General features: G+C 34.6%; 2 pseudogenes; one reads left to right on the top strand and one right to left on the bottom strand.

Annotated features, from left to right (window-relative positions):
* Nucleotides 1-2335: 2335 nt before the first annotated feature.
* On the bottom strand, nucleotides 2336-3355 carry LOC143653109 (cleavage and polyadenylation specificity factor subunit 5 pseudogene; annotated as a pseudogene).
* Nucleotides 3356-15265: 11910 nt separating this feature from the next.
* On the top strand, nucleotides 15266-16211 carry LOC143653110 (F-box only protein 8 pseudogene; annotated as a pseudogene).
* Nucleotides 16212-25052: the final 8841 nt, after the last annotated feature.

The following is a 25052-nucleotide window of genomic DNA, read 5'->3' on the forward strand; positions in this document are numbered from 1 at the left end:
GAAATTTGTGATTTAACTGTGATTTAAATCCATGTGTCTAACAAGGGTATTAAGCATGTACAAGACAATGCAAGAAGCCCGGAGAAGTATCTGGGGGATGTATGAGCTTTCTCTCTAATAATTTCCTTCTAAACCTGGCCACGAAGTTGCTTTTAGCCTGGTTACTGCACTCTGTTATGCTCAGTTCTTCTGTGATAAATTTGCACATGCCTTTCCTTTACTGGGAGAATTCATTCCCCACAGCTTCCTTCTGCCTTCACCCTGAACATCATTGAAAGTTCTGATCAGGTACCAAGGATTCTTCACTAGCCCACACTGATCTTTTTACTGTTGGAGTTCTTATCAGAAGAATATGCCCCTATGTCTCTCAAACCTAAGTCAATGACTTTTTTGAATTGTTTTTGTCACCTCAAAAAAAGAAAAGAAAAGAAATCATGCAAGTTCAGGGATAATGTCAAGGACATTGTCTTCATTTTTATATCTTGGCAACGGTCCTAGAAGACTTGCAGTCATGCCACAAGATAAAATGAAGACTTGTTGATTGGTGCACATTTAGCAAATGTACTTATTTAAAATGTTTATTTAAAAAATTCTGTCCCATGTAGTTTTCTTTTCCAGGCAGTTTGGATATGAGTCCTGGGTGATCTCCCACAGTCTTATTCAACACAAAGAGCAAAATATTGTGAAAAGCTAAGATATTTTGTTTTAAGAAATGTCTTTTTAATGGGATGCGATCGGAACCTTATATGCCTGCTTTCCTATTTTCTCTTGCCAAATGGGCTGTTTAATATATGTTTGTATATCGGAATGACCCCTGTTCCTTGTATTTTTTCCAAATATTTCACAATATTTTCTTTTTAAACTGCCATTCCCCAGAAGGAAGTGGTGAATTTTATATGAAGAGCTATTATGAAGGCATTTTCATGAGGAAACACCTCCCCTCCTTCCAACTAGGAAATGCAAGAAAATTTTTTTATCATGTTTCTATAGGCTCCATCCATATTAAACATTTGCAGCTATTTTTGTCTTGATATATTTTGTCTTGGTGACTTTTCAAGACACCAAAAATTGCTTAGCTGATATGTCCTCAGTTTCTCATGACCTCATATTGGTAAAGTAGATCAACAGTACTCGGATATTCTTTATAGGTGATGAAAGAGATCCACTTTTTTTCTAGGGCATTCGCTTGGCAAAACATCCATTATTCATTTATTGAGAATTTCCTATGAGCCATGTAGTGCTCTAATCTCTAGGGCTACTTCAGTATTGAAATAAAAAAGGTCCTGTGCTCAAGGTACTTACATTTCACTGTGGGCAGACAGACAATCAACTACCATAAGACAAATAAAATAAATAAAATAAATTAAATTTAAAATAATAAAAGAATAATTAAAAAAAATAAATTTTTTCATAATTCTTTTGCTAGCAAAGCCTGACCAAAATTATTAGTAAAGCATGTTTAAAATTTTTATTCATAATGCTTAGAGTAGATATTCATATATTTTACTGTAGAAATAGGAATGTGTTTGGTTTGGGTTGCTGCCCAATTCTCTATGGAGAAGGTGACAGTAGTAGAGTATATGCATTGTATTGCTTTTCTAAAGTCAGGAAAAACTGAATTCTCAAACACGTTTTGTCCAACATGTTTGAGTTAAGTGGTTGTGATGTGTATAATGTGGGTGTGATAAATTCTATGAAGGAAAATGAAATAGAAAAAGTGCCAAGAAAAGCTCTTCCCCATATGTAATTTTAATTCATTTCATTACTTTATTTATTTACTTATTTATCTGTAGTAGGACTTTTGGCCTGCTGCAACTCACTACATCTTACTCAAAAGCAGAATCCTGATATGTGCTTCTTTCAAAGCTTATCAAACATGTAGTAAATGTGCTCAACTGCAATCACTTGGCAACAAAAATTGTCTACAACAAAAATGTACATATGCATATATCTTTATTTTAGAACATTGCACCCAAAAGAGACTTAATTCATATTATTGACTTCATTTTTCTCACTAGCAACTGTTGCCACCAAGACACTCTATTTTATAATGATAAAATAAGAGTATAGCAGAATATATCTAACATCCTTCTTATTCTTACGATATTATTTCTCTTAGCTCCTCAGTAGGAGTCAGGCATCTTCGGGGCAATTTTTTATGCTAAGGCCATTTCCCTCTGCTTATAATGGAATTATGTTCCCTTGCATTTTTTAGCATTTTATGTTTTTAAAGTTTGTACTGAAGATGGCTTTATTATAAAATAAAATTATCTGTTAACTTTTTTTTTAAGAATTTTAAAAGTTTAATGTGAAGTAAAAAAAATACAAATACAAAGAAGTCCACTTTGTTTAATGTTGTACAAAAAAGTATGAGTAGAACCAAAGTGAATTAAACATTATCACATTTGTTTACACCACTAGCTAGTTCTTCATATTAACTTTACTATTTAAACAATAGAAAGTAGGGGGCAATTTAGGGATTGCAAAAGACAGAAAACCAAAGAAACTTTTCTACCATGTTTATTCTTCTACACTGTATAGCTGTGCTCACAGAGACGGCTTCTTTTACTTCTCCACTGCGCAGAAATTCAGTTGTATATAAAATTGAACCTGCTCAAAAGCTGAGGGAGACTAGAAATGATGGGCCCATATCCAGGTGCATTGTCATACAATTCAAACAATGGTGCAGCTACCAGCTTGTAATTTTTAGGGACTGCAAACAAGGCTTTCTCTTGAAGCTGAACCAGAAACAACTTCTTATGTTCCTTAGGCTTTGTAATATGTGCAGGAATATATGGATACTGAGGAGGTTCAAAATTTGGTCTCCACCAATTACCAATGCAGTCATCAATGACCCAGTCTTGCAGAACTCCATCTTGACGACCTAGTATCTCTGTCATTAAGCGTTTTAGTCCTTCAACTGCATCTTCTCCTGGATTAAGTTCACCACCAGGTAATTTGAAGAAAGTTGTTCCCAGTTGTAGCAGTAACACATGGGGTAGCCGATGCTCATGTACAATCAGAACTCCTTCTACAGTTCTCCTCATTCCAATTTTATCAAACTCCTCCCTCATGCATTGAAATCTGGCTGCAACAGAACTGTCTTTCTCATAGAGGGGCTCTTTTGTACCAAAGGTATAATTGGTAAGAGGGTACAGGTTGATGGTGCGCTCCAGCGTGAGGGGCTTGGTCTGCTGGATGTACTTGTTGCTGAACTGGTTGACTCCCCGGGGCCAGCCGGTCTGCGAGCGATTGCGCGGCACCACCGACATGCTGGCGAGGACGGACACTGCCTGAGAGCAGAAAGGGGGAGGAAGGGAAGACTTTCCCCGTGCAGGTAGCGATTATCTGGGTCCCACTCAGCAGCCGCCACCCGCCATTAACGTGAGAGTGCAAGAGCTATCTGTTAACTTTTAAGTTGAAATATATATGGAATATTAGCTATTTGACCTTAGGCAATTTAAACTCTGAGCCTTTTAAAATTCATTTTTAAAATGAGAATGATAAATAAACTTGCCTGTTAATATTACTCTACTGCTAGTACTATTATCCTAATTTTCTTATGATTTCTACCTCACTGGATCATTTTAAGTATCAAATGCATTGATGGATATGAAAGCCCTTTGCAAAATCTCATGTTTGTTTAATGCTATTTATGATTCTTGTCATTAATAGAATTATTAGGTGGCTTATCTAGGAATATTGCAACACATAACTAAATAAAATAATTTTTAGATAAGAAAATATCTGTTTATTTAGCAAATATGGCTTATAATGGGCTATATGTTTGCAAGCATGCAGCTTAGTGGTAGGAGAAACATCAGATCTGATGTTAGAAAATGAAGGTTATTTGATTAGTAGACTTATCAAAATCATAATAGCATTAAATATATAAAAAAGCAAAATAAAAGAAAATTTATAAGACATTTTCAACATGCAGGTACTTCTGCTTCTATGTCAAGGGGAACAAGATTATAATAAGTCAGAAGGAGGCAAAAGGTTTTTATTTAGTCTTGCCTAGGGCAGTTTAACAGTAAAACTTTCAAATAACAAAGTCAAAGTATTTATATCAAAAAAGCAAAGATTTATGTCATGTCTGGAAACATGCCTGATAAAACATTTAAATTGCTATATATTTATTTTATAAAACATGTCATATTAGAAAAAAATAAACTTCAAATTCAGTTTTAGTCTAGATTAATTTTTCACCTAATTTTTAAGGAATAACAGATTGGTGAAAAAATATTTGAAAGTAGTCTTAACTACTTGTTTTGGGTTCTGTTATTAATAAAACATCTTTTTTCTTGCCTATGGCAAACCCCAAAGCAAAAATTATTTCCGACACCCAGAAGATGTATATTTAATAGTCATTGAAGGTAAGAATAACAAACTGACACATCCTAGCAGACCACCTGTCAAGCCTAGATAAATATGTTAACAGATTACATGAGACTGCTTATATAACAAATTGATAAGTTGTGTTGCAGAAATACAAATATAGAAATGCAAATTATATTGGCAGTGAGGCAGTGTGATGTATCAGAAAGAAGTCTAAACCAGAAAACAGGGCATTGGATTCTGTTTCTGACTCTGTAACTAATTATGTGGCTAAGTTTGTACAAGTCGCTTAACCTTAATAGACCTTTTCTGCTTTTTGGCTAAATGATAGTTTGGAGTAGATAATTTCTCAGTCCCTTCTAGTCCAAAAATGTCCTAATTTTAGAAGTTATGTACCTATCTGTGCAAGAGAAAATAAATTAGATATTTTTTCTATGACCCAACTTCAATTCTATTAAGTGCCTATTCTGTCTGATGCCAGGCAAGATAAGTTTGGTTTATGCTAGATTTTGTGTAGTGATGTTTAAAGGTAATTAGTTAAGTGTTCCCTCTTACATATGTATTGTGTCTGGTCAGATTGGTAATGTCAAGTGAGGTTACCTGATCAGTTGTTGGTGTCTGCCCATGGTGACATCTGCTGAAGTGTACAAAGTCTCCTATCTGGTTGCCAGGCATTGCCACTTCTCACAGTGGCATCCTCTGGGATATCTGAATTCTGCTTTGTGTAGTTCAGGCCACTTCCCCTGTAGCTCCCTTTGTCATGGCTGTAAGATACAGATATGCTGGTCCATTCTCCCTTTCTTTCTGTCTTTCTCAGCTAACATCTACAACCTTCTTGAAGGTATAAAAAATATAAACTGCTCTCCAGTGTGGCTTAATGGAAAGATCTGTCTGCTGCCTGAGCCAGTCTCAACTTCCATTCATCCCATTTTCATACCGCTCACCATGGAGACCTGGTGAAAACTCCTCAGCTTGTGTTTAAGAAGTTCTCTTCACTTTCAGATCCTCAAACCTACATAGCTGGAGGGCTGGACAGGATGTAGCTTTCCTCAGAGAGCTCTGTCCAGTCTGAATGTCTTGCTTTCTCTTTAGTGCTTCTTTTTCTTCTCTCCCTTGAACAATTTTTATCTAATCCTAGGAAGGGAGAAGGGTGATGAGGACAAGATCACAACATATTCTTCAATACCTATTATTAGACCAGGACCTTGGGTCCTTATGCTAAAGGGATCTGGCCATTTGTAATTCAAAACCCCTTTTATCTCAAACGCATTGCCAAGAGCATCAAAATTCTATCTTAAAACTCAATACTGAGCATTGACTCATATATTTTCCTCTGTATTTCTGCGTTAAAGACAGTTTCCTAAGGGCAGAGATGGAATCGGAGAGTTTTTGCTTCCTGGGACTAGGAACGGCTTTGTGTACAAAAAGGGCACATGCGACATAAAATGGTTGATACTTGAAAATATTGTCCCTTCACATAATTCTCAATATTTTATACTTCGTCTCGATTTTTATAGTAAGGTTCTTTTGACTGATTCTTTTTTTGGCCTAATATAATACAGAAGGGTCATAGCAATGCAGAGTTTGATTTTTTTAAAACATATCAATGCTGAAAAGTATTTGGGCATGCTCAATAATATCATTTTGCATTTTTGTGACTCCGGACAGAGGGTGGAAATTGGGAAGCAATTTCATTTTCTGTATCTCTGGAAATAGACTGCTGTACAGATTCATTGTCATAAAAAATGAATTATTTTACCTAAAATTTTGCTCTAAAAAAAAAAGTGTCAACAGTAACTCACAAAAAAATTTGATAGCCCAGCTGTTTATCAGTTTGCACAAAACATAAATCAAGGACTATACAGCAAGCCTTTAGTCAAAGAAGCCTTAGACGTAGAGAACATTTTAATCAATGAGCAAGTCTTTGCAGAGAAAAAAAATGTCATTGCCAAATCGCAGAGAAGACCGCATCATTCATGATCATCAAAAGCAGCACTTAATACTGACATTGTGCAATCACAAGAAATACTGTTAATATAGGGGTAAAAATCCACTGTTTTGTAATTAAATGTCTGGCTCAAGTGAAAGGGAAGGAGGCCCAAACAGTTTTCAGATTTCATTGTCTAGACTGTTTTACTAAAGGTTCACTGTTTGAAAGAGTTGGTAGAGGGCAAAAGAAATGTTTTTTTAGTTAGTTTGTGTCACATAAGAAAATAAGCATAAAAAGAATTTTAGATTTTTAATATTTTTACTAGTACATCAACATGAGACAAGTGACCTTTATGGACCATTTGGAAATTGAAAAAATATAGAGAGACAGCATCCATTAACATTTTTCTTCCTATTTTCTATTTCAATACAGTTGGGACCATACTGCTTTTGCAACCTATATATTGCTTTAATTTTCATTCGACTTTATGGTGTGAAAATAAATCCTTAACATTTTGGAAAACATGGTTCTGTATTTCACAACATTACAGTACATGTGAATCATAATTTATTTAACCATTCCTCTCTTATTGAGCATTTGAATTGTTTTCACATTTTTATTGGTGTTTTTGTTATTGTTTATGTTTTATATTAGATATAGTGTTATGATGAATATGCTTATATATTAATTTTTTTCTTTCTTTTTGTTATGAAACTTTCCAAGCATATAAAAAGATAGGGAAAATAATACAATGAGCCTCCATTGCCTACTGTTCACAATTAAGATTTTTTCCAATTTTGTTTCTTCTATCCACCTTAATTTATATTTTGTGCAACATTTTAAAGAAAATCTCAGACCTCATTTCATTTCACATGTAAATATCTCAGTATGTATCTCAGAGTAATAAGGAGTTGTATTGATAACATAACCATCATGCCATTGCCACACCCAAAATAGTAATAATTCTTTAACACCTTCTACTGTCCAGTCTATATTTATGTTTCTATGATGGTCTCAAAGGTGTATTTTGATAGTTGGTTCATTCAAAACAAGTTCTAAACAAAGTCCAAACGGTACATTTAGTTACTGGTTTCAAAAGTGTGTTTTATTCTATAATAAACTCCTTTACTTCCTTTTTTATCACACCACTGATTATCAGCAAAACTGGGTCATTCGACTTTTAAAATGCCCTACATGCTGGGTTTGTTTAATGGCATCCTTGTAATATCCTATCAATTGTTCCACTGTTGTCTGTATTTCCCATAAACTGGAAGTCAGATTCAGAGACTTGATTATACTCAGCTTAAGTTTTTAACAAGGATACTCGATAGGTGGTGCTGTGTACTTTATTGCATCATATCACCAATCACATGTCTTTGTCTCACTTTCAGCGATGCTAAGATTGATCAGTAGGTCCAGGAATGCAGCCTGAGCCTTCTTTTACAGCGACCCAATCAGTCTTTTCCCTAATATTTCAGAAATCACTTATAAGCATTGTTAAGATTCATTGTTTCATTAGGGGTTGCAAAAAGTTAATTTTCTCATTTTATCATTCTACCTGTATTCTACACCAATCGTTTGTTTATAAGAGAAAAGTCAGAATAAAACTTGATTTCTGACTCTGATTTATCAATTTTTAGACAATTGAGTTTATATCTAGCATCCTCCAATAACTGCCAATGAGTTTTTCTTATTATTATAAAATCATGTAATCTATATTTTAGTACATTGCAATCATTTTGCTTTCAATGCTTGAATTGTCCTGGTTTAGGCTAATGGGATGCTTTCAAAGTAATAAGATAATAACTTCTATTTTAGGTACAGGCAAATATCCTATTATTATTTAATTTATTTATTTGCTAACCCAAACCAGGTTTCAGCAATTTCTTCAACTCGAGCTGTATTTTTAAAGTGGAAAATTAGAAGCTAGAAGCTAACTTTGGTACAGTTGTTGATACTGGATTTTCATTGCTTTAAAACCTTTACAGTAAACAGGGCATGGAATTACTTTCTTCTTTAAAAATTTTTTTTACAATTTAAAATTGCAAAATTTTAGGAGCTTACAATGATCTTTTAATTTATATTTAAGACTACAGGGGTTCTTACCTAACTTAATAAAAAAACAATTTATATTGCATTTCTTTTCTTTGTGACAGTATTGGATACTAATGAAATCAATGTAATCATTTATTCCTTTATCCCATAATATAGCTATATATTAGCATCAGAGTAAAAATACTAGTATTACCATGAACAATAAGAATCCTGAATGCAGTGTGGATCCTGCATTTCTTTGTGGATCTTTTTGCTTCTGGAATATATCTCACTAGAGATGTGCACCAAAGTAATTGTCTGAGTTTGCTGACAACTTAATACACAGTAAGGGACATTTGATTCTGTTTGCTTTCAATTTGTAGAGATTATTTCTTTTTTCTTTAATTGTTACACATTAAAGTGGTTCTGATGTCAACCTGTCTTAAAAGATGTTCTCTATCTTATTCTCTTCCTTCCTTTATAGGGAATAATTTTTAAATTAGTTTTTGGCCTATCCTTCTACTATTTTTTTGAAAATATAAACAAATATATATGTGTATTCATATTTCCCACCATTTCATACACAAAAGGTAATCTACTATCGACATTTTCTGCAGCTGAATTCTTTCACTTAATATCTCAAGAAGATGATTCTGTATCAGCTTTTATATCATTATTTTCATTCCATTTTTCAGCAGCATGATACCCCTTTGTGGGCAGAAATGATAGAGCCATTCATCAGTTCTTTAGTTCTGATGGACATCTGTGCTGTTTCATTATTTTACTATTTCAGAAAATGCCTTAAAGAACATTGTTGATGAATCAGGTCATTAAAAACTCCCACAACTCAATAATAAGCAAAAAAAAAAAAAGCAAATCTATTTTTAAACAAATAAGTAAAGACAAGCAGTTCACGAAAAAACAAACACAAAGCTAAGAAAGCACAGAAAAAGTGCTCAATATCATTAGTCATCAGAGAAATGCAAATTAAAATTACTATAAGATACCCCACTCTTGCAACTGAAATTAGAAGGATTGAAAATAGCCCCAATTTGCATTCATTGCAATTAGGAGTGGAATATGCAAAACAGCTTTGGAGAAATTCTGGCAGTTTCTTATAAGGTTAAACGTTTACTTACCTATGACTTAGCAACTCTCTTCTTAACTGTTTACCCAAGGAAAATAAAATTGGATGTCACAAAAAGATATGTATAAGAATGTTCATAGTGGCTTTATTGATAATGGCACAAATTGGGAGCAACCACATTTTTATCAACAAGAGGATGTGTAGGCAAACTGTTATTCTTACAACACATTACTATTCATTCATTAAACTAAACATATGCTGGCAGATGCATTAACACTGATAAATCTCAAAAATATCATGTTGAACCACAGAAACCAGAGGCAAAATAGTTCATTCTCTATAAGTCAATTTATATCATATTGAAGAATAGGTGAAATGTGTCTATGGTTAGAGAAAATCATGAAAATCAGATTAGTGATTGGAAAATGCTTTGGGATAAGGGAAGACTGAAAAGAAACCAAAGAGACTTTCTGAGTGATAGGGGAAGTGTTCTGTATCTTAATTGTGGTGATGTACAAATCTTTGTAATATGTATTTGGTATATATGTGTATGTGTGTATATTTGTCAAAACTCATCAAATTATACACTTAAGGTTTGGGCAAGTATTTCATGTATGTTATGACTAAAATTAATAGGCAGAGAAAGGACAAAGCTTATATTAAGTATGCACATTAATGTATGCATACTCTCACATGTACATACACATATTCAGAGAGATAAGTATAGTTTCTACATATTATGAGAGAGACACTAGAGGACTAGGTATTATATAAATCTTGATTTGTGTATTAGGGCAAAGAGTTTGGCCTATCCGAGTTCAGATTCTACCAATTCTGGCATGAATAAAATAGCATTCTATTAATCAGGTTCAGATTCTTAGAATATGATAACATGGAGCTTTAAACACATAAGGGGCTCAACAGATATTGTCTTAACAGATGTAAGTATGATGTATGTGTGTGTGTATGCATGTGTTATACATGTCATAATAGATAAGATCTATCAATGGCCATAGTTCACCAACATACTATTTTACAACAAAATTTACTTAAGCAATATACTATTTTTATGTTGTTCTCTTCCGTCTGGCCCTCTTTGTTACTCTCTGCTTTATCTCCATTTGTTGCCTAGCTTGGTGCTGAGAATGTACTAGAGAGTCAAAAACTATTTGTTGAATGAGTAATTGAGTATCAGCAAACTGTGATGAAACATGCACAAAATGTATAGCAGCTGGATATTCTAGTTAAAAAATGGGGGAGAACATGGCTGGTGTGTACAAAACATCTTTGGCAGTCCAAATGATTTATCTTGTTATTATCTGTATGAGAGGTCATTAATGAGTTAATGTACTGTGTGAATCCCAGGCAAGTGCAGCGAAAATCCATGTGCTAATCAATATTTTGTAAAAGTTGAAGAAAGCAGACTTTCAGAATCTGTCATCATTAAATGTAGATAAACCTCAATAAATCTAAAATAATGGGATGATATATTTCAGACTTTGAAATTTGAAAATCACAAGAGATTGTGATTTTCCATGTAGTGAACTATGGCCATGTCAGGAGAGAGAGGCCACAACAGAGGCTACTGGCAGTGATTTATCAAAAACCTTACTTCCCATTAGAAGATCTGTCCTTTGGGCAGATTTTGTAAGAGTAAGACAACTTGATTTATGTGCAAAATCTAGGAACCTAATTCCTGGTAATTTGCTGTTCACATATCTACATTAAGTGAGAGTAACTTTAATTCTAAAAATACAGAGCAAAATAAACTAAATGAATTCAAACAATGGCAAAGGTATTTGTAAATTTAAATTGACATAAAAATATATGGAGTCAATAAAGTATTTGAATACTTATCACATAGATAGAGGTAGAAGAATAGACAGAGACTAGGACAGAGAGAGAAGCAAGCAAAGAGAACAAGCGGAAAGTCAGTTTGCCTCTACTTCTTTTAATGTCTTATGGAGTGGGAAATATTTAGAAATTAATGTAATGATATCACCCATGTCCTGGGTGAATGTGTCCTTTCAAAGCCAAAGCAGGTCACACACTGATCCCCAGGTGAAGAAAATTAGGTTTGAGCACCTGAACACCAACTACTATCTCAAAGGGAACTCTTTATAATGTTCACCAATATATTTCAGTGAAATGATCGGAGAGAGAGACTTTGAATGCAGAACCTATCTCTGGGTCATCAGGAAATGGTGGAAATGGTGTATTTCTTCCTGTGCAGAGCTAGTAACGATGGTGGCCAGGGTGCTTGAAGTAAGAAAAGTGAAAATGTGATTACAATGAGAATGCTAAAATTAGGAAGAGTGTGTGGACTTTGAGAAATTTTGTTTTAGAAAATTTCTTCTTAAATGGTGGAGTGGAAAGAGATGGTTATTAGGGCATGAGACCCAAGGTTCAACTCCCATATTTTCCTTGCTATTTATTTTTCCTCGATTTATAAATGGGAAATGATAACACTTATCTCATACGGCTCTTTCAAGTATCTGACATAAGAAGTATAAGTATAAAATTCAGAAATAGGGTCTAATATAGTATGTTAGCCATTGCTGCAAAACAGTGGCTATAAACAACAATTATTTATTATTATCAGAGCTGATAAATCACAAAACAAGGGGTCAGTTGATCTCAGGTGGATCTGCAATCCTTGATGGGACCAGTTGATCAAGGACAGCCTTGGCTGGGGGGAGGGAGGAACGGCGCCCCACCCTTCATGGGAGGCTTACAATGGAAGGGGAGAATGAGTTTATGCCATGCTTTTGTTAGCACCTGCCTGGGCTACCCAATATGGGTAATATGCTTTTGAAGGCTGTGGGTGGAGGGTTGTTGAGTTGGAGTCTTTGTGTTTTGACCCTGAACCCTTCCTACGAATCTGTCCTAGGACTCTGAAACTCAGGAATTTTTATAGTCAAACAGAATATAGTCACATTTAAGAAAATCTGATTGGTTGGAGTACAGCGGGCAAAGGGAAAAATTATATCATGAGACTGAGAAGGTCTGCAGGGGCCAGATCATAAATGGTTTTGCAGGCTGAGTTAAAGGTTTTAGACTATTTAAAAATGAGAAGCTATTACATGAGAATGAGATAAACAGATGAAATTTCTAAAACATACTGTGGCTAAGGTGTGGAGAGTGATTTGGAGGAGGACAAAAATGAATACAGAAAGCCTACTTTGAAGTTGTTACAACTGTTACATCATGGTAGGTGGGAGCTAGAAACAGAGTGGCAGCAGTGGAGATGGATAGACATGTAAGGATTTGAGAGGTAATTAGAAGGTTGAATCAAAAGAATTGATTTGTTGGATTTGGAGAGTAAATATTGATGTGTTATCAAGGATAACACTTTGATTACTGGATCAGGTAGATATTAGTGCTATTCTCTGACTTGGAGTATATTTGTGGAAGATCTGCTTTTCAGATAAACAGTTTTATCTTGGGCTTCTTAGTTTGAGGTATAAGATACCCAAAGGGAAATGTCATATTGGATTGCTGGATATAATTCGGAGCTCGAAAAAACAGCTAGGCTAGAAGTATTAATCTGGAATTCAGCAGGGCAGTGGATGTCATGAAGGAGCTTGAATGTGTGAGAGTGGTTAAGAGGAGTTAAGATTACCTTGGCTACACGGTAGAGTGAGAAAGAAAAAATTGGGGACTGAGCCATAAGGAATGTTACTATTTATAAATTCGAGTAGCAGACAATGAGCTGTCAAAGAAGACTGAGTTAGGAAGAAAGACCAGGAAGGTGTGGTGTCATGAGAATGATTCCAAGGGAAGAGAAACAGAGGAAATAACTCTGCCAAATAATAAATGAAAGATCCTCATCTTTCCTTAGAGCATAGCATTTACAATGATGGGGAAAGAAGTAAGACTAGATCTTTGGTGGAAGGAATGTAGGAATTCTTAATCTAGGTCTCATAGTTTGATTTCTCATAATTTTCTGTGAAGGAAAGGAGACACTCTGGAATGTACAAGAGTGTTTTTCTGGGAAACTATGCTAATAAGGAGACTTCTGCACCTCAAAGGGTATTGGCAGAGAAGAGGAACGGTATTTGTGAATTAAAGTGCTTTGCTTGTAACCATGAGAGGTAAAGGAGACCTGGGAATTTATTTCTAACTTTTCCAACACCACTCAGTAGAAGGAAAATAATTTTTAATTCATACCAGAGGCCTTTTCAGGAATACCATGGACATTTGTTCTGGTTTACCCTCTAAATGGCATTTTAAAAGAATCAACGTTTGTTACATGCTTATAATCACTGTAGGGGAAATCCAATTTAAAAAATATTTCTATTTTATTTAATGTTCAGTGCTTCTAATACTTGAAAAGAAATTGAGGGATAAACTATTTAATTAATAATGTAAAGAACTCTGGAAATCAGCTCAATTAAAAGAAAATTTAGAGGGTACTTAATCTGATGAAGGCACTGCAAAAAGAATCGTGGACAGAAGGATCCCCTTGAATCTGGCTGAGTACTCATCTGAGACTAACGGTGAAAAATGAAAAGGCAGAACAATTCTTGCAGGAATACAGAAACATCTAGAACCCCAAAATTGAAAATTCACAATGTTTGGCATCCAGTCTAAAATTACCAGGCATAAAGAGCAGGAAAATGTTACCTATAACCAGGAGAAAAATCAGACATGGAGAGAGATCTAGGAACAAGAGATAATAAAATTAGTAGATAAAGACATTAAAACAACTATTATAAATGCATTCTGTGTATTCAGGAAGACAGGGCAAAATTTGAGTATGATGAGTAGAGAAATAGAAGATATATAAAAGATCTAAACTGAATTTATAGGGATGAAAAATACAATATCAGACTAAGAAATGATGATCACACATCTATGTGATGATATTAAGAATTACTGATTGCATATGTAGAATGGAATGATTTCTAAATGTTGTGTTAGTTAATTTTTTTAATAAATAAATAAATAAATACAATATCAGAAACGAATGGGATTAATAGCATTTTAGACACTTCAGATGAAAATATTAGTCAACTTGAACAAATTGCAAGATAAAATACACAACATGAAACACAAAGGAAACTTCTATTCAACATTGAGCTGGGGATTCTAGTGAGGGCAATTTGGCAAGAAAAAGAAGTAAAAAGTGTCTACATTAGAAAGAAAGATATAATTAACTCTATTCTCAGATCTCATGATCTTATACATAGAAAATTCAAAGGAATTCACTAAAAACTTAGTAATAGGTTATATATGGACGGAATGATAAAAAATTATGAATGTTTGCGTTTGGTGTTTTTGGTATTTAAAAAAAAATTTAAACGAAAAAAAGAGTAAAATGCTAAAATAATTAACAATGATTGTGAAAGCTCTTCATGTTATGAAAAAAGCATTAAGAATGTTCTAATATCTACATAGGGATAGTATTTACTGGATAAGTTTAAGGATAAGGCTATACCGTTCTTGAATCAACAAAGTTTTATAAAATTTTAAATAGTGTAAGATAGGATAATAGAGAGTAGATTATATCATAATTCTCATCTTTGTGGAACTCTTTGGTGCTTTAGCATTTATAACATTAAATAAAATAAACTTTAAAACTGTAAAAAAATAAAAAATAAAACCTATTAGTAATAATAAATGAGTCCAGCAAGTTTGTAGGATACATGATCAATATATACCAAGAAAAAGTTGTATTTCTATTCACTAGCAATGAACAATCTGAAAATAAAATTAAGGGAACAATTCTATTTATAATAGCATTAAAAATAAAATAGGGAGAAGATATTGTGCCCATGGACAGCTGCTGCAGCCCATAACAGAGAACTCCAGCCTGACATTCTGCCCTAAGGATCTGGGACTTGCTTAGCTGGCTTCCTCATTTAAGCTTACAAATGGGTCAGGGACTATAGAGAGTGGCCAGAAACCAACAGCTACAACAGGAAAGCTTTAGTGAGCCAAGCTACCTTACCAGAGAGAGCACAGTAGGAGAATGACTACAAGCAACATTTCTAACACCCATCGTTGTAAACAAGTCCAAGGAGGCATTGATATATATCTTTTGAAGACAAGGAAATCTAAAGTACAGGAAGGATGCATTGATTTGGAAATGCTACCTCCTGAGCTGAGGTATGCCATCCTGTCTTTCTGAATGTAATGGACCTCTGCTTGACTTCATGTGTTTGGCAGGATCTCACTAATGATGAACTTCTCTGGGAAGGGCTGTGCAAGTCCACTTGGGGTCACTGTTCCATACACAATAAGAACCCACCTCTAAGATTTTCTTTTAGGAAATTGTATATGCAACTGGCTGAAGGCACCTTCACCTTCAGTGCCAACCCAGATGAGGGAGTGAGCTACTGTACGTCCAAGGATATCCTAGATGATTCACCAAAGGAAATAGCAAAGTTTATCTTCTGTACAAGAACACTAAATTGAAAGAAACTGAGAATCTTTCTTGATGAAAGGAGAGATGTCTTAGATGACCTTGTAACACTGCATAAGTCTAGAAATCAATTCTTGCCAAATGCACTGAGAGAATTTTTGAGTCATATCCATGCCCCTGAAAAGCGTGGGGAATATCTTGAAACTCTTATAACAGAGGTTCTGTGCTTGTAACCCTATTTAATGTGAGAACTTGGCCTTAATCCTGATGTGGTCTATGTACTGTGCTACTCTTTGATTCTACTTTCCATTGACCTCACTAGCCCTCATGTGAAGCATAAAATGTCAAAAAGAGAATTTATTCGAAATACCCATTGTGCTGCTCAAAACATAAGTGAAGATTTTGTCAGGCACCTTTATGACAACATCTACCTTATTGGCTGTTTGGCTGCATAAAAGCATAATTACTAGGACTTTAACTTTTAACTCCAAATTAAAGCTACTCAATGACTTATTTCTGGCAGATGTGGGGGTTACATTGTGCTGGTCATTCTAGCCTCTATATACAATCAAGCTTGGGTGTACAACCTTTATTTCCTTTACTATTTTCTTTTTTAGTAATTTCCTTGAAGGAACTAAAGAATTTTGCAGAATTTTTCTTAATTTTGCTTATCATGTTTTGCACAAAGCAGAGCCAATGTCCCACACAGCTATTTAAAAATGTTTAGTTGACATACTCTAAAGGATGGTATATTTGTGCATTAGATTTGCCTGAAAAACTTTATCCAGTTCCATTCTTTTATAAAATACCATGTAATAAGTATATATTTAACTATGAAGAGATTTATAATCATAATTATTTTATTGTAAAGATTTTAACTAAAGTTTTTTCTTTTCTCCTAAAAAATGGGGATAAATTCAACAGAAATGTAAAACTTTTACACTGAAAGAACTATGAAAGAAATTAAAGAAGGTCTAAATAATTGGAAAGTATCCCTTGTTCATGGATTTGGGGTATTCCTATCTTAACAGCATTACATCGTCCATTGATTGAAAGATTTTATATTGTTAAGATGGCAATATTTCTCAGGTTGTTCTTTATATTCAATGCAATTCTATAAAATCCCACCTGGATTTTTGTGCATTGATTGCATAGGGCCTAGAATAGCCAAAACTATCTTTAAAAAGACAAAGTTGGAGGCCCCACACCTTCTGATCTCTAAACTAACTAGGAGCCAGAGTAATTTTTTTTGTGCCAGACACAAAAGGCCATTTACTGTGAGATTCCATTTGTATGAAATGTCCAGAATAGCCAAATTTAGAGAGGTAAAGTAGATTAGTGATAGCCAGGGGCTAGGGGCAGAGGGCAATGGGGGAATAACTGTTAATGGATATGTGATTATTTTTGGTGTCATGAAAATATTCTGAAATTATATAGCAATAATGGTCACACCATTTAATTGCACATCATTTTAAAAGGGCAGGTTTAATGGTATATGAATTAAATCTCAATAAAATTTATATCTTATGTTCCTCTTATCTACCTTATCAAAAGATGGGTAAAATATGTGGAATAAAAATAAATAATAGAGGGAACAAATGTTAAAATAAATTTAGATTGAAATGCTAGTAATCAATGAAAGGGAGGGGTAAGGGGTAAGGAGTATGTATGAATTTTTTTCTGTTGTCTTTTTATTTCTTTTTCTGAATTGATGCAAATGTTCTAAGAAATGATCAGGATGATGAATATGCAACTATATGATGATACGTGAATTACTGAGTATATATGTAGAATGGAATGATCATAAGAATGTTTGTGTTTGTTATATTTTTTTAATTTAAAAATTAATTTAAATTTTTTTAAAAAATTTATATCTCAATGTATTTAAAAAATCACAAAAGGAAAAATTTAAAAATTAGATGAGCAGAGTACCAATAGACTCTAAGACAATATCAAAGCTTACCACACCTGTTATTGGAATTTCAGAGGAGAGAGGGTGGGAGGTGGGAGGAGGAATGGGGAAATTTTTAAACAAAATAATGATTGAATATTTTCCCAATTTAAAAAAGTTATAAACTAAAAATCATCATATGAACTCAATACAGAAATGGCATGAGGAAAACCACACCAATGTATATCATAGTCAAATTGCTGAAAAACAGTGATAAAGAGAAAAATCACAACCTCTGGTATTGTGGAAAGATAGGATAGGAAGCTTCGGGACTCAGTCTTTGTACCAAAACAACTATTAAACAGGCAGGAACTATCTGAAACAACTATTTTGAAATTATAGAGGCTAGAAGATCAATAGCATCCAGGGAAGAGGAGGAAGAAAAGGCTGATAAGTTAAGGTAAAGAACAATAAATTGCTTTCTCTTCATGGTGGCTACTGGCATCCACCAGTGCTCATCCACACAGGCCACCAAGTGGACCAGCCCCTGGCAGTCTCACTGGTGATAGAAAGGGGCATAAAAATCCTCTCCCCCCAAAACAGGGGTGGGCACAGCTGATCACTGATCACAGCTTCTGATTAGTGAATTTGAATCACTAGATGCCCTACTTTGAGGGCAGCTATGATTTCAACCTATCCCATACAAAGATAGCGGCAGGCACTATTTCAGTCCTCCCTGGACAGGGGCAGTGGTGGCAAGAGTGGAGACTCAAAGACACTGCATATCCTCAAAGCTTCAGGGGAAAGCTAGTTGAAGGGCTGCATTTGCTGGGCAGGCCAGGAAAGCTCCACTTAGGGGAGCTGTTGGAGAAGCTTTTGGCAGCCTTCTGGATCCCATCCCAGGGGCACTTTGGAACTGATCTGTGCCCCCTTTATGGCTCCCTGGCTCTCTTTTGGCTGGGAAAGTCTGACTTGAAAAAATTCTCTACGGCCTACTCCTCCTCCCAGAATTTGCTCTCCAGGCAAAAGCAGCTTGAGACAATAAAAGCTGCTTACAAAATGAAGAAACAGATAGCTCAGGGAACAAATCCTTAGAGCTAACACTTTAAAATATCATGGTGTGTAGTGTGCAAAAACAAAACAAAGAAAGTAATGGCCCATCCAAAGGAAGTGGGAAAAAAGCCAAAAAACACCATCAAAGAATATAAGAATATGGACATACTGAACAAAGCCTTTAAAAAAAATGGTCTAAAAAATGCTTAAAGAGATGAAGGAAAATACAGAGAAAGAACTAAAGGATACCAGGAAAACAATAAATGAATAATATGCAAGTTGAAGGCCACAATAACTGAAATGAAAATACCCAGGAGGGTTTCAAGAGCAGATTGGAACTGGCAGAAGAAAGAATCAGTGAACTTGAGGACAAGATACTTGAAATGAGGCAGAAAGAAAAAAAGAAACCTTAAAAACAAAAATAACCTAAGACACCTCTGGAATACTACCAAGTGCACCAATATGTACATTACGGGAGTCTGTTCTAGTTTGCTAGCTGCTGGAATGTGATATACCAGAAACAAAATGGCTTTCAAAAGGGGGAATTTATTACACTGCAAATTTACCATTCTACGGCCATAGAAATATCCCAATTAAAGCAAGTCTCTAAAAATGTCCAAATTAAGGCACCAACAAGAGGTTACCTTCACTCAGAAAAGACCAATGAAGTTCAAGGTTTCGCTTTCAACTGGAAAGGCACATGGCAAACATGGCGACATCTGCTTGCTTTCTCTCCAGGCGTCTTGTTTCATGAAGCGCCTCCAGGGGTGTTTTCCTTCTTTATCTCCAAAGGTCTCTGGCTGTGTGGGCTTGCATGGGTCTTGTGGGTCTCATGGCTCTGCTGTGGCTCTCAAGCTTTATCTGAAATGCTTCGTCTTTTAAAGGATTCCAGTAAACTAATCAAAACCCATTGGAAAGGGTAGAGTCACATCTCTGTGGGGATAATCTAATCAAGTTACTAACATACAGTACTGAATAGGGATTAAAAGAAAGGCTGCCTCCCAAGATGGATCAGAATTATTAAAACATAGCTTTTCTAGGGCACATAATCCTTTCAAACCAGCACAGAGTGTCAGAGAGAAAAAAACAGAGAAAACAGCAGAAAGAATATTCAAAGAAATAATGACAGAAAACTTCCCAAACTTAACAAAAGACTTGAATATGCACATCTGCACATCCAAGAAACCCAGAGAATACCAGACAAGATAAACACAAAGGGAAATATATCCTATGATAAATTGATCACACTATCAAATGCAAAGGACAAGGAGAAAGTTCTGGAAGCTGCAAAAGAAAACTACATGTTACGTACCAGGAGTCCCAATTAGATTGAGTGCCAAATTTTCATCAAAAACCATGGAGGAAAGAAGACAGTGGGTTGGAATATTTAAGATGTTGAATGAAAGAAACTGCCAGTCAAGAAATTTATATCCAGCAAGACTTTCTCTCAAAAATGAAGAAGTGATTAAGACATCTTAGATAAACAAAAGCTGAGGGAGTTCATAATCACTAGACATGCTCTACAAGTAACGTTAAAGGGAGTTCTTCAGACTGAACGGAAGGACACTAGACAGTGGTTCAAAGGGGCATAAAAAAGTAAAGGTCTGAGGTGTATTTGGATAATTTTTTTATAAATACCAGTATTATTGTAGCTTATTTTTTGGAATGATATTCTACTTCTTAATTCCTTCAGGTTCTAAATGCAAATGCATAAAAAGGAACAATAAATCTAGGTTTTTGAGATACAATGTACAAAGAGACAAGTGGTAAAAACTGGTGGGGGGATAGGGTATATAGGGAAAGTATGTGTGCATGCTATTGAAATTAAGTTGGTATCAAGCCAAATATTATTGTTATATATTTAGGATTTTAAATTTTAACCCCAAGGTAACTTCAAGGAAAATAGATGAAAAATACATCCAAATAAAAGTGAGAAGCACTCAATATGGTACAAAACAAAAAATCAAATAAATATAAAAATAGGCTTTAACAAAAAATGAGGGTCAAAAAATGTATAGGGCTTTCAAAGGCTAAGTAGCAAAATAGTAGAAAAAGTCCTGTATTGTCAATAGTGACTTTAAATGTAAATGATTAATCTTTCTAGTCAAAAGGCAGAGATTGGCAGAATGAATATAAAAAGGATGATGCAACTATTTGCTGTCTGCAAGAGACTCACCTTAAATTTAAAGATATAAGTAAGTTGAGGATGAAGGGATGGAAAAAATATACCTTGCAAGTAGTAACTAAAAGAAGGCTGGGGTGGTATACTAATATCAGATAAAATGGTAATATACTAATATCAGATAAAAACAGTTACAGGGGACAAAGATGGTTATTATATCTTGATGAAGGTGACAATTCACCAAGAAGATATAACAATTATAAATATATATGCACCTGACATGTAGAAAATGTGGGGAAGCATATTTAGGACTTTGTGTTAGGCAATACTTTCTTAGGCTTTATACCCAAAGCGCAAGTAACAACAATAAAAAAATAGATAAATGGGACCTCATCAAAGAAGCTTTGTGACCCAAACTCTTGATCACAAAAATAAAATGACAACCTGCACAATGGGAGAAAATATTTAGAAATCACATATCTGATTATGGTTTAATTATAAAGAAATCCTCCAATTTAACAATAAAAAGAAAAACAACCCACTTTTAAAAAGGGCAAAAGACTTTAACAGACATCTCTCCAAAGAACATACACAAATGACCAGAAGCTGAAAAGATCTCGACATCATTCACTATCAGAGAAATGCAAATCAAAACTACAGTGAGATACCATTTTACACCCATTAGAATGGCTGCTATTTAAAAAAAAAGGAAAATAACAAGTGTTTGAGAGGATATGGAGAAATAGGAATATCTGTTCATTGCTGGTGACAACGCAAAATGATGCAGCTGCTGTAGAAGACAGGTTGGTGTTCCTCAGAAAGCTAAGTATAGAACTACCAATGACCCAGCAATCCCACTGCTAGATATATTCTCAAAAAAAGTGAAATTAAGGACTTAAATTGATATTTGCACACTGATGTTCATAGCAATATTATTCATAATTGCTAAAAGATGAAAGCAACCCAAGTGTCCTCAACTGATGGATGGATACATAAAACATGGTATATACATTTAATGGAATATTATTCAGCCATGAAAAGGAATGAAGTCTTGAAACATGCATGCCTTGGAGACATCATGTTGTGTGAAATAAGCCAGACACAAAAGGAATGTGTTGTATGATCTCACTGATTTGAAAGAATTAATTAGAATAAGCAAATTCATGGAGTCAGTAGTTAGAATATAGGTTCCAAGAGGATAGGGAAAGAGTATGGGAAGTTAAGACTTAAAATGTATAGGGTTCCTGTTTAGAATGATGGAAATATTTTAGCAACGGATGGTGGTGATGGTAGCACAACATTGTGAATGCATTTAACAGCACTGAAATATATATCCAAATATGTTTAAATGAGGAAATGTTAAATTGTATATGTAGTAGCTAAATAAAAATTTCAAAAAATTCACGGAATTACACTATTCAAGACCTTAGCTCTAAGGTAACCCGTGGACTTTATTTATAGTATGATTATATAATCATGCTATCATCAATTATAACAAATGTTCTACACCAATGCAAGGTGTTGTTGGTGTAGTGTATAGGAATCCTTAATTTATGCATGATTGTTCTGTAAATCCACTATTTTTTTATAAAGAAAAAAATATTATAAAAAGAGAAAATCATGACAGTAGCCAGAGAAAAAAGATAAATATATAGAAAGGAACAGAGATAAAATTACAGCAGACTGCTCATCAGAAATAATGCAATGCAATTCTGACAACATTGGAGGAAATATTTAAATTACTGAAAGACGAAAAATGAAGCTGTGAATCTAGAATTTACACTGTAAAAATGTCTTTCAAAAATAAAGGTGAAATAGATTTTCTCAGACATACAGCAGTTGGAAGAGTTAACTGACAGCAGATCAACACTGTTCAACCTGAAGGAAATCCTTCAAACAGCAAGAAAATGATACCAGATGGATATTGGGATTTACCTAAAAAGAAAGTGAGTACAAGAAATGGCAGACATGTGGATAGATATAATTTTTCTTATTTTTCTAAAAACGTAACTATCTGCAATGATAAGGAATGCATTGTGCATGACAATGTTAAGCTTAGTCCATTCACTTGTTCATTTATTCAACTTGATTAGCTAGCTACTTCCAGGATTGCCTCAAGATTGTTACAGGAAATTTTAGGCAAATCATACATGATGCAGTTCTCTAAAAGAATAATTTGTAGCTTGATATGGTGATAGAAAAAAGGTACCACCAATGCTATGGCCTTTACATGGAGAAAAATTCACATTTAATATTAGAAAAATCACAGAATGCTTCATGGAGGAGGTGAAATCTAAAACTGAACTTTAGAGGAAGGATAAGACATGTGCAGAAAGAGACCAAAGGAATTTTTTTTGAAGGTATTATCTCCTAAATTGCTACTTCACCATCCTTGGTAAAGAAATATGGTAGTTTAGGTCATTGTCTAATTTCATTAGATACTTGTTTTCTCCGAGGGAATGATAGAACATTATTTTTATCAATCAAATAGGTTGTATTTTCTGGAGCTGGCATATATGGCATGATAGAAGCAGAGCTGGTTTCATTAAAGGTATCCTATTGCCTTTAGGATTAAAAAAAAATTAAAAGGAGACTGGCTCATTTATAACTAAGGAAAAGTTCACAAAATCTAGTTTGCATTCAAATAATACATTTCATATTTTGATCATAGTTTGAATGTTCTCAAAAGACTGTGGTTTTCAGAAATGCAGTCAAATATTTGTTCCTATTATTCCTCCCTGCTGCTGCTTTATCCCTCCCCCAAAAGCCCATCCTCCTTACCTTTGAAGACCAAATACAGATGAATTTATCCATGAGTTCAATTTATCCATGGGTTCTTATGATATGGCTCTATTGAATAGTATATTTTCACCCTTTTGTGTTTGTTCTATAACAATTCAGAAAATTTCTGAAACTTCCCATTCAAACAAGGATAAAATCACTCACAGAGATTGTTGTCTTTGACACAGTGTTGTGAAGAGTGAGTGGATGTACCTTTCTGTTTATCCTGAAAGATGATGAAAATGTAAAACAAAGATCTAAGCCTGAGTTAATATATCAGGAATTGGTAATGGCTCCATTTTTCGTAGCTCTCTGCCTTTGCCATTGATATTTAGTTTGATTCCTTTACAATTTGGCAATAACTTCAAAAAACAGACGTTTAATAAAAGTAGAGTAGAAAAAAGGGACAAGTCATATCACAGTAAAGTAACGAAAATGGTGTAGATCTAATGTAAGGCACCGCTTTATTCTCACTGTAGAAAGGAAACCATTATCATTTCTGGCAGATTACCTAACTCTGCAGAAAATGCAGACTGTGTGTTTGAAATTCAAATGAGTTGCCCCAAATTAATCACTGAAGTTGACTGAAGACACCCCTCATCAGTATTCAGTACCTCGGTCTTAAGATAAAAGAGAAGAAACTCCTCGGGTGGAGGGAAGATAGAAGAAACCTATTCTGAGAGTAAAAGCTGCCATCGTTTACACATACTCCACTCTCCCTGACTTCAATCAACTTCAGCCTCTCAACAGGAAAAAAACTGGCTGCAGGATAGAATTTTGAACTTCACTAATAGTATTACAAGGGGATCAAGGCCTTCATAATGTATTTAATAACGGGCATAGAAAGAATCATTTGTTACTAAAAAGTTTTAAAAAATTGTTGACAGTGAATTTGAACTTTTTTGGAGACAGAAAGTTTAAAGTAGATGTTTATATTCACACAAATGTATAGTTGCTGGATCCAAAACGTGCAGTGTTACATAAATGGTTTTTACCGATGGATTGAAGAAAACTGGGGTACATTTGGTGTGGAGCTGTGTGTAACCCAGAGAAACATGTTCTTAAACTTAACCCATTTCTGTGGGTCTGAACTCATTGAAAGTAGGACCTTTTGATGAAGTTACTTCAGTGAAGGTGTGGCCCAACCCAATCAGGATGGGTCTTAATCCGATTACTGGAGTCCTGCAATAAGAAGAATGAAAAAGAGGGAAAGCTACTTAAAGCAAGAAGGTGAAATTCAACAAACCTAGAAGAGAACTGAGAAGCCAGGAGAAGTCACCATAGGTATTGCTACGTGGCAGAGGAGTCAAGGACCAAGGCTTGCCAGCAGCCAGCCCCAGAATGCCAGTGTTCAGGAAGAAGTTATTGCCTTGATGATACCTAGATTTGTGCTTTGTCTTAGCCTCAAAACCATGAGCTAATAAATTGTTTAAGCCAATGTATTGCATG

This window comes from Tamandua tetradactyla, chromosome 13 (genome assembly GCF_023851605.1).
Source record: "Tamandua tetradactyla isolate mTamTet1 chromosome 13, mTamTet1.pri, whole genome shotgun sequence".
NCBI lineage: Eukaryota > Metazoa > Chordata > Mammalia > Pilosa > Myrmecophagidae > Tamandua > Tamandua tetradactyla.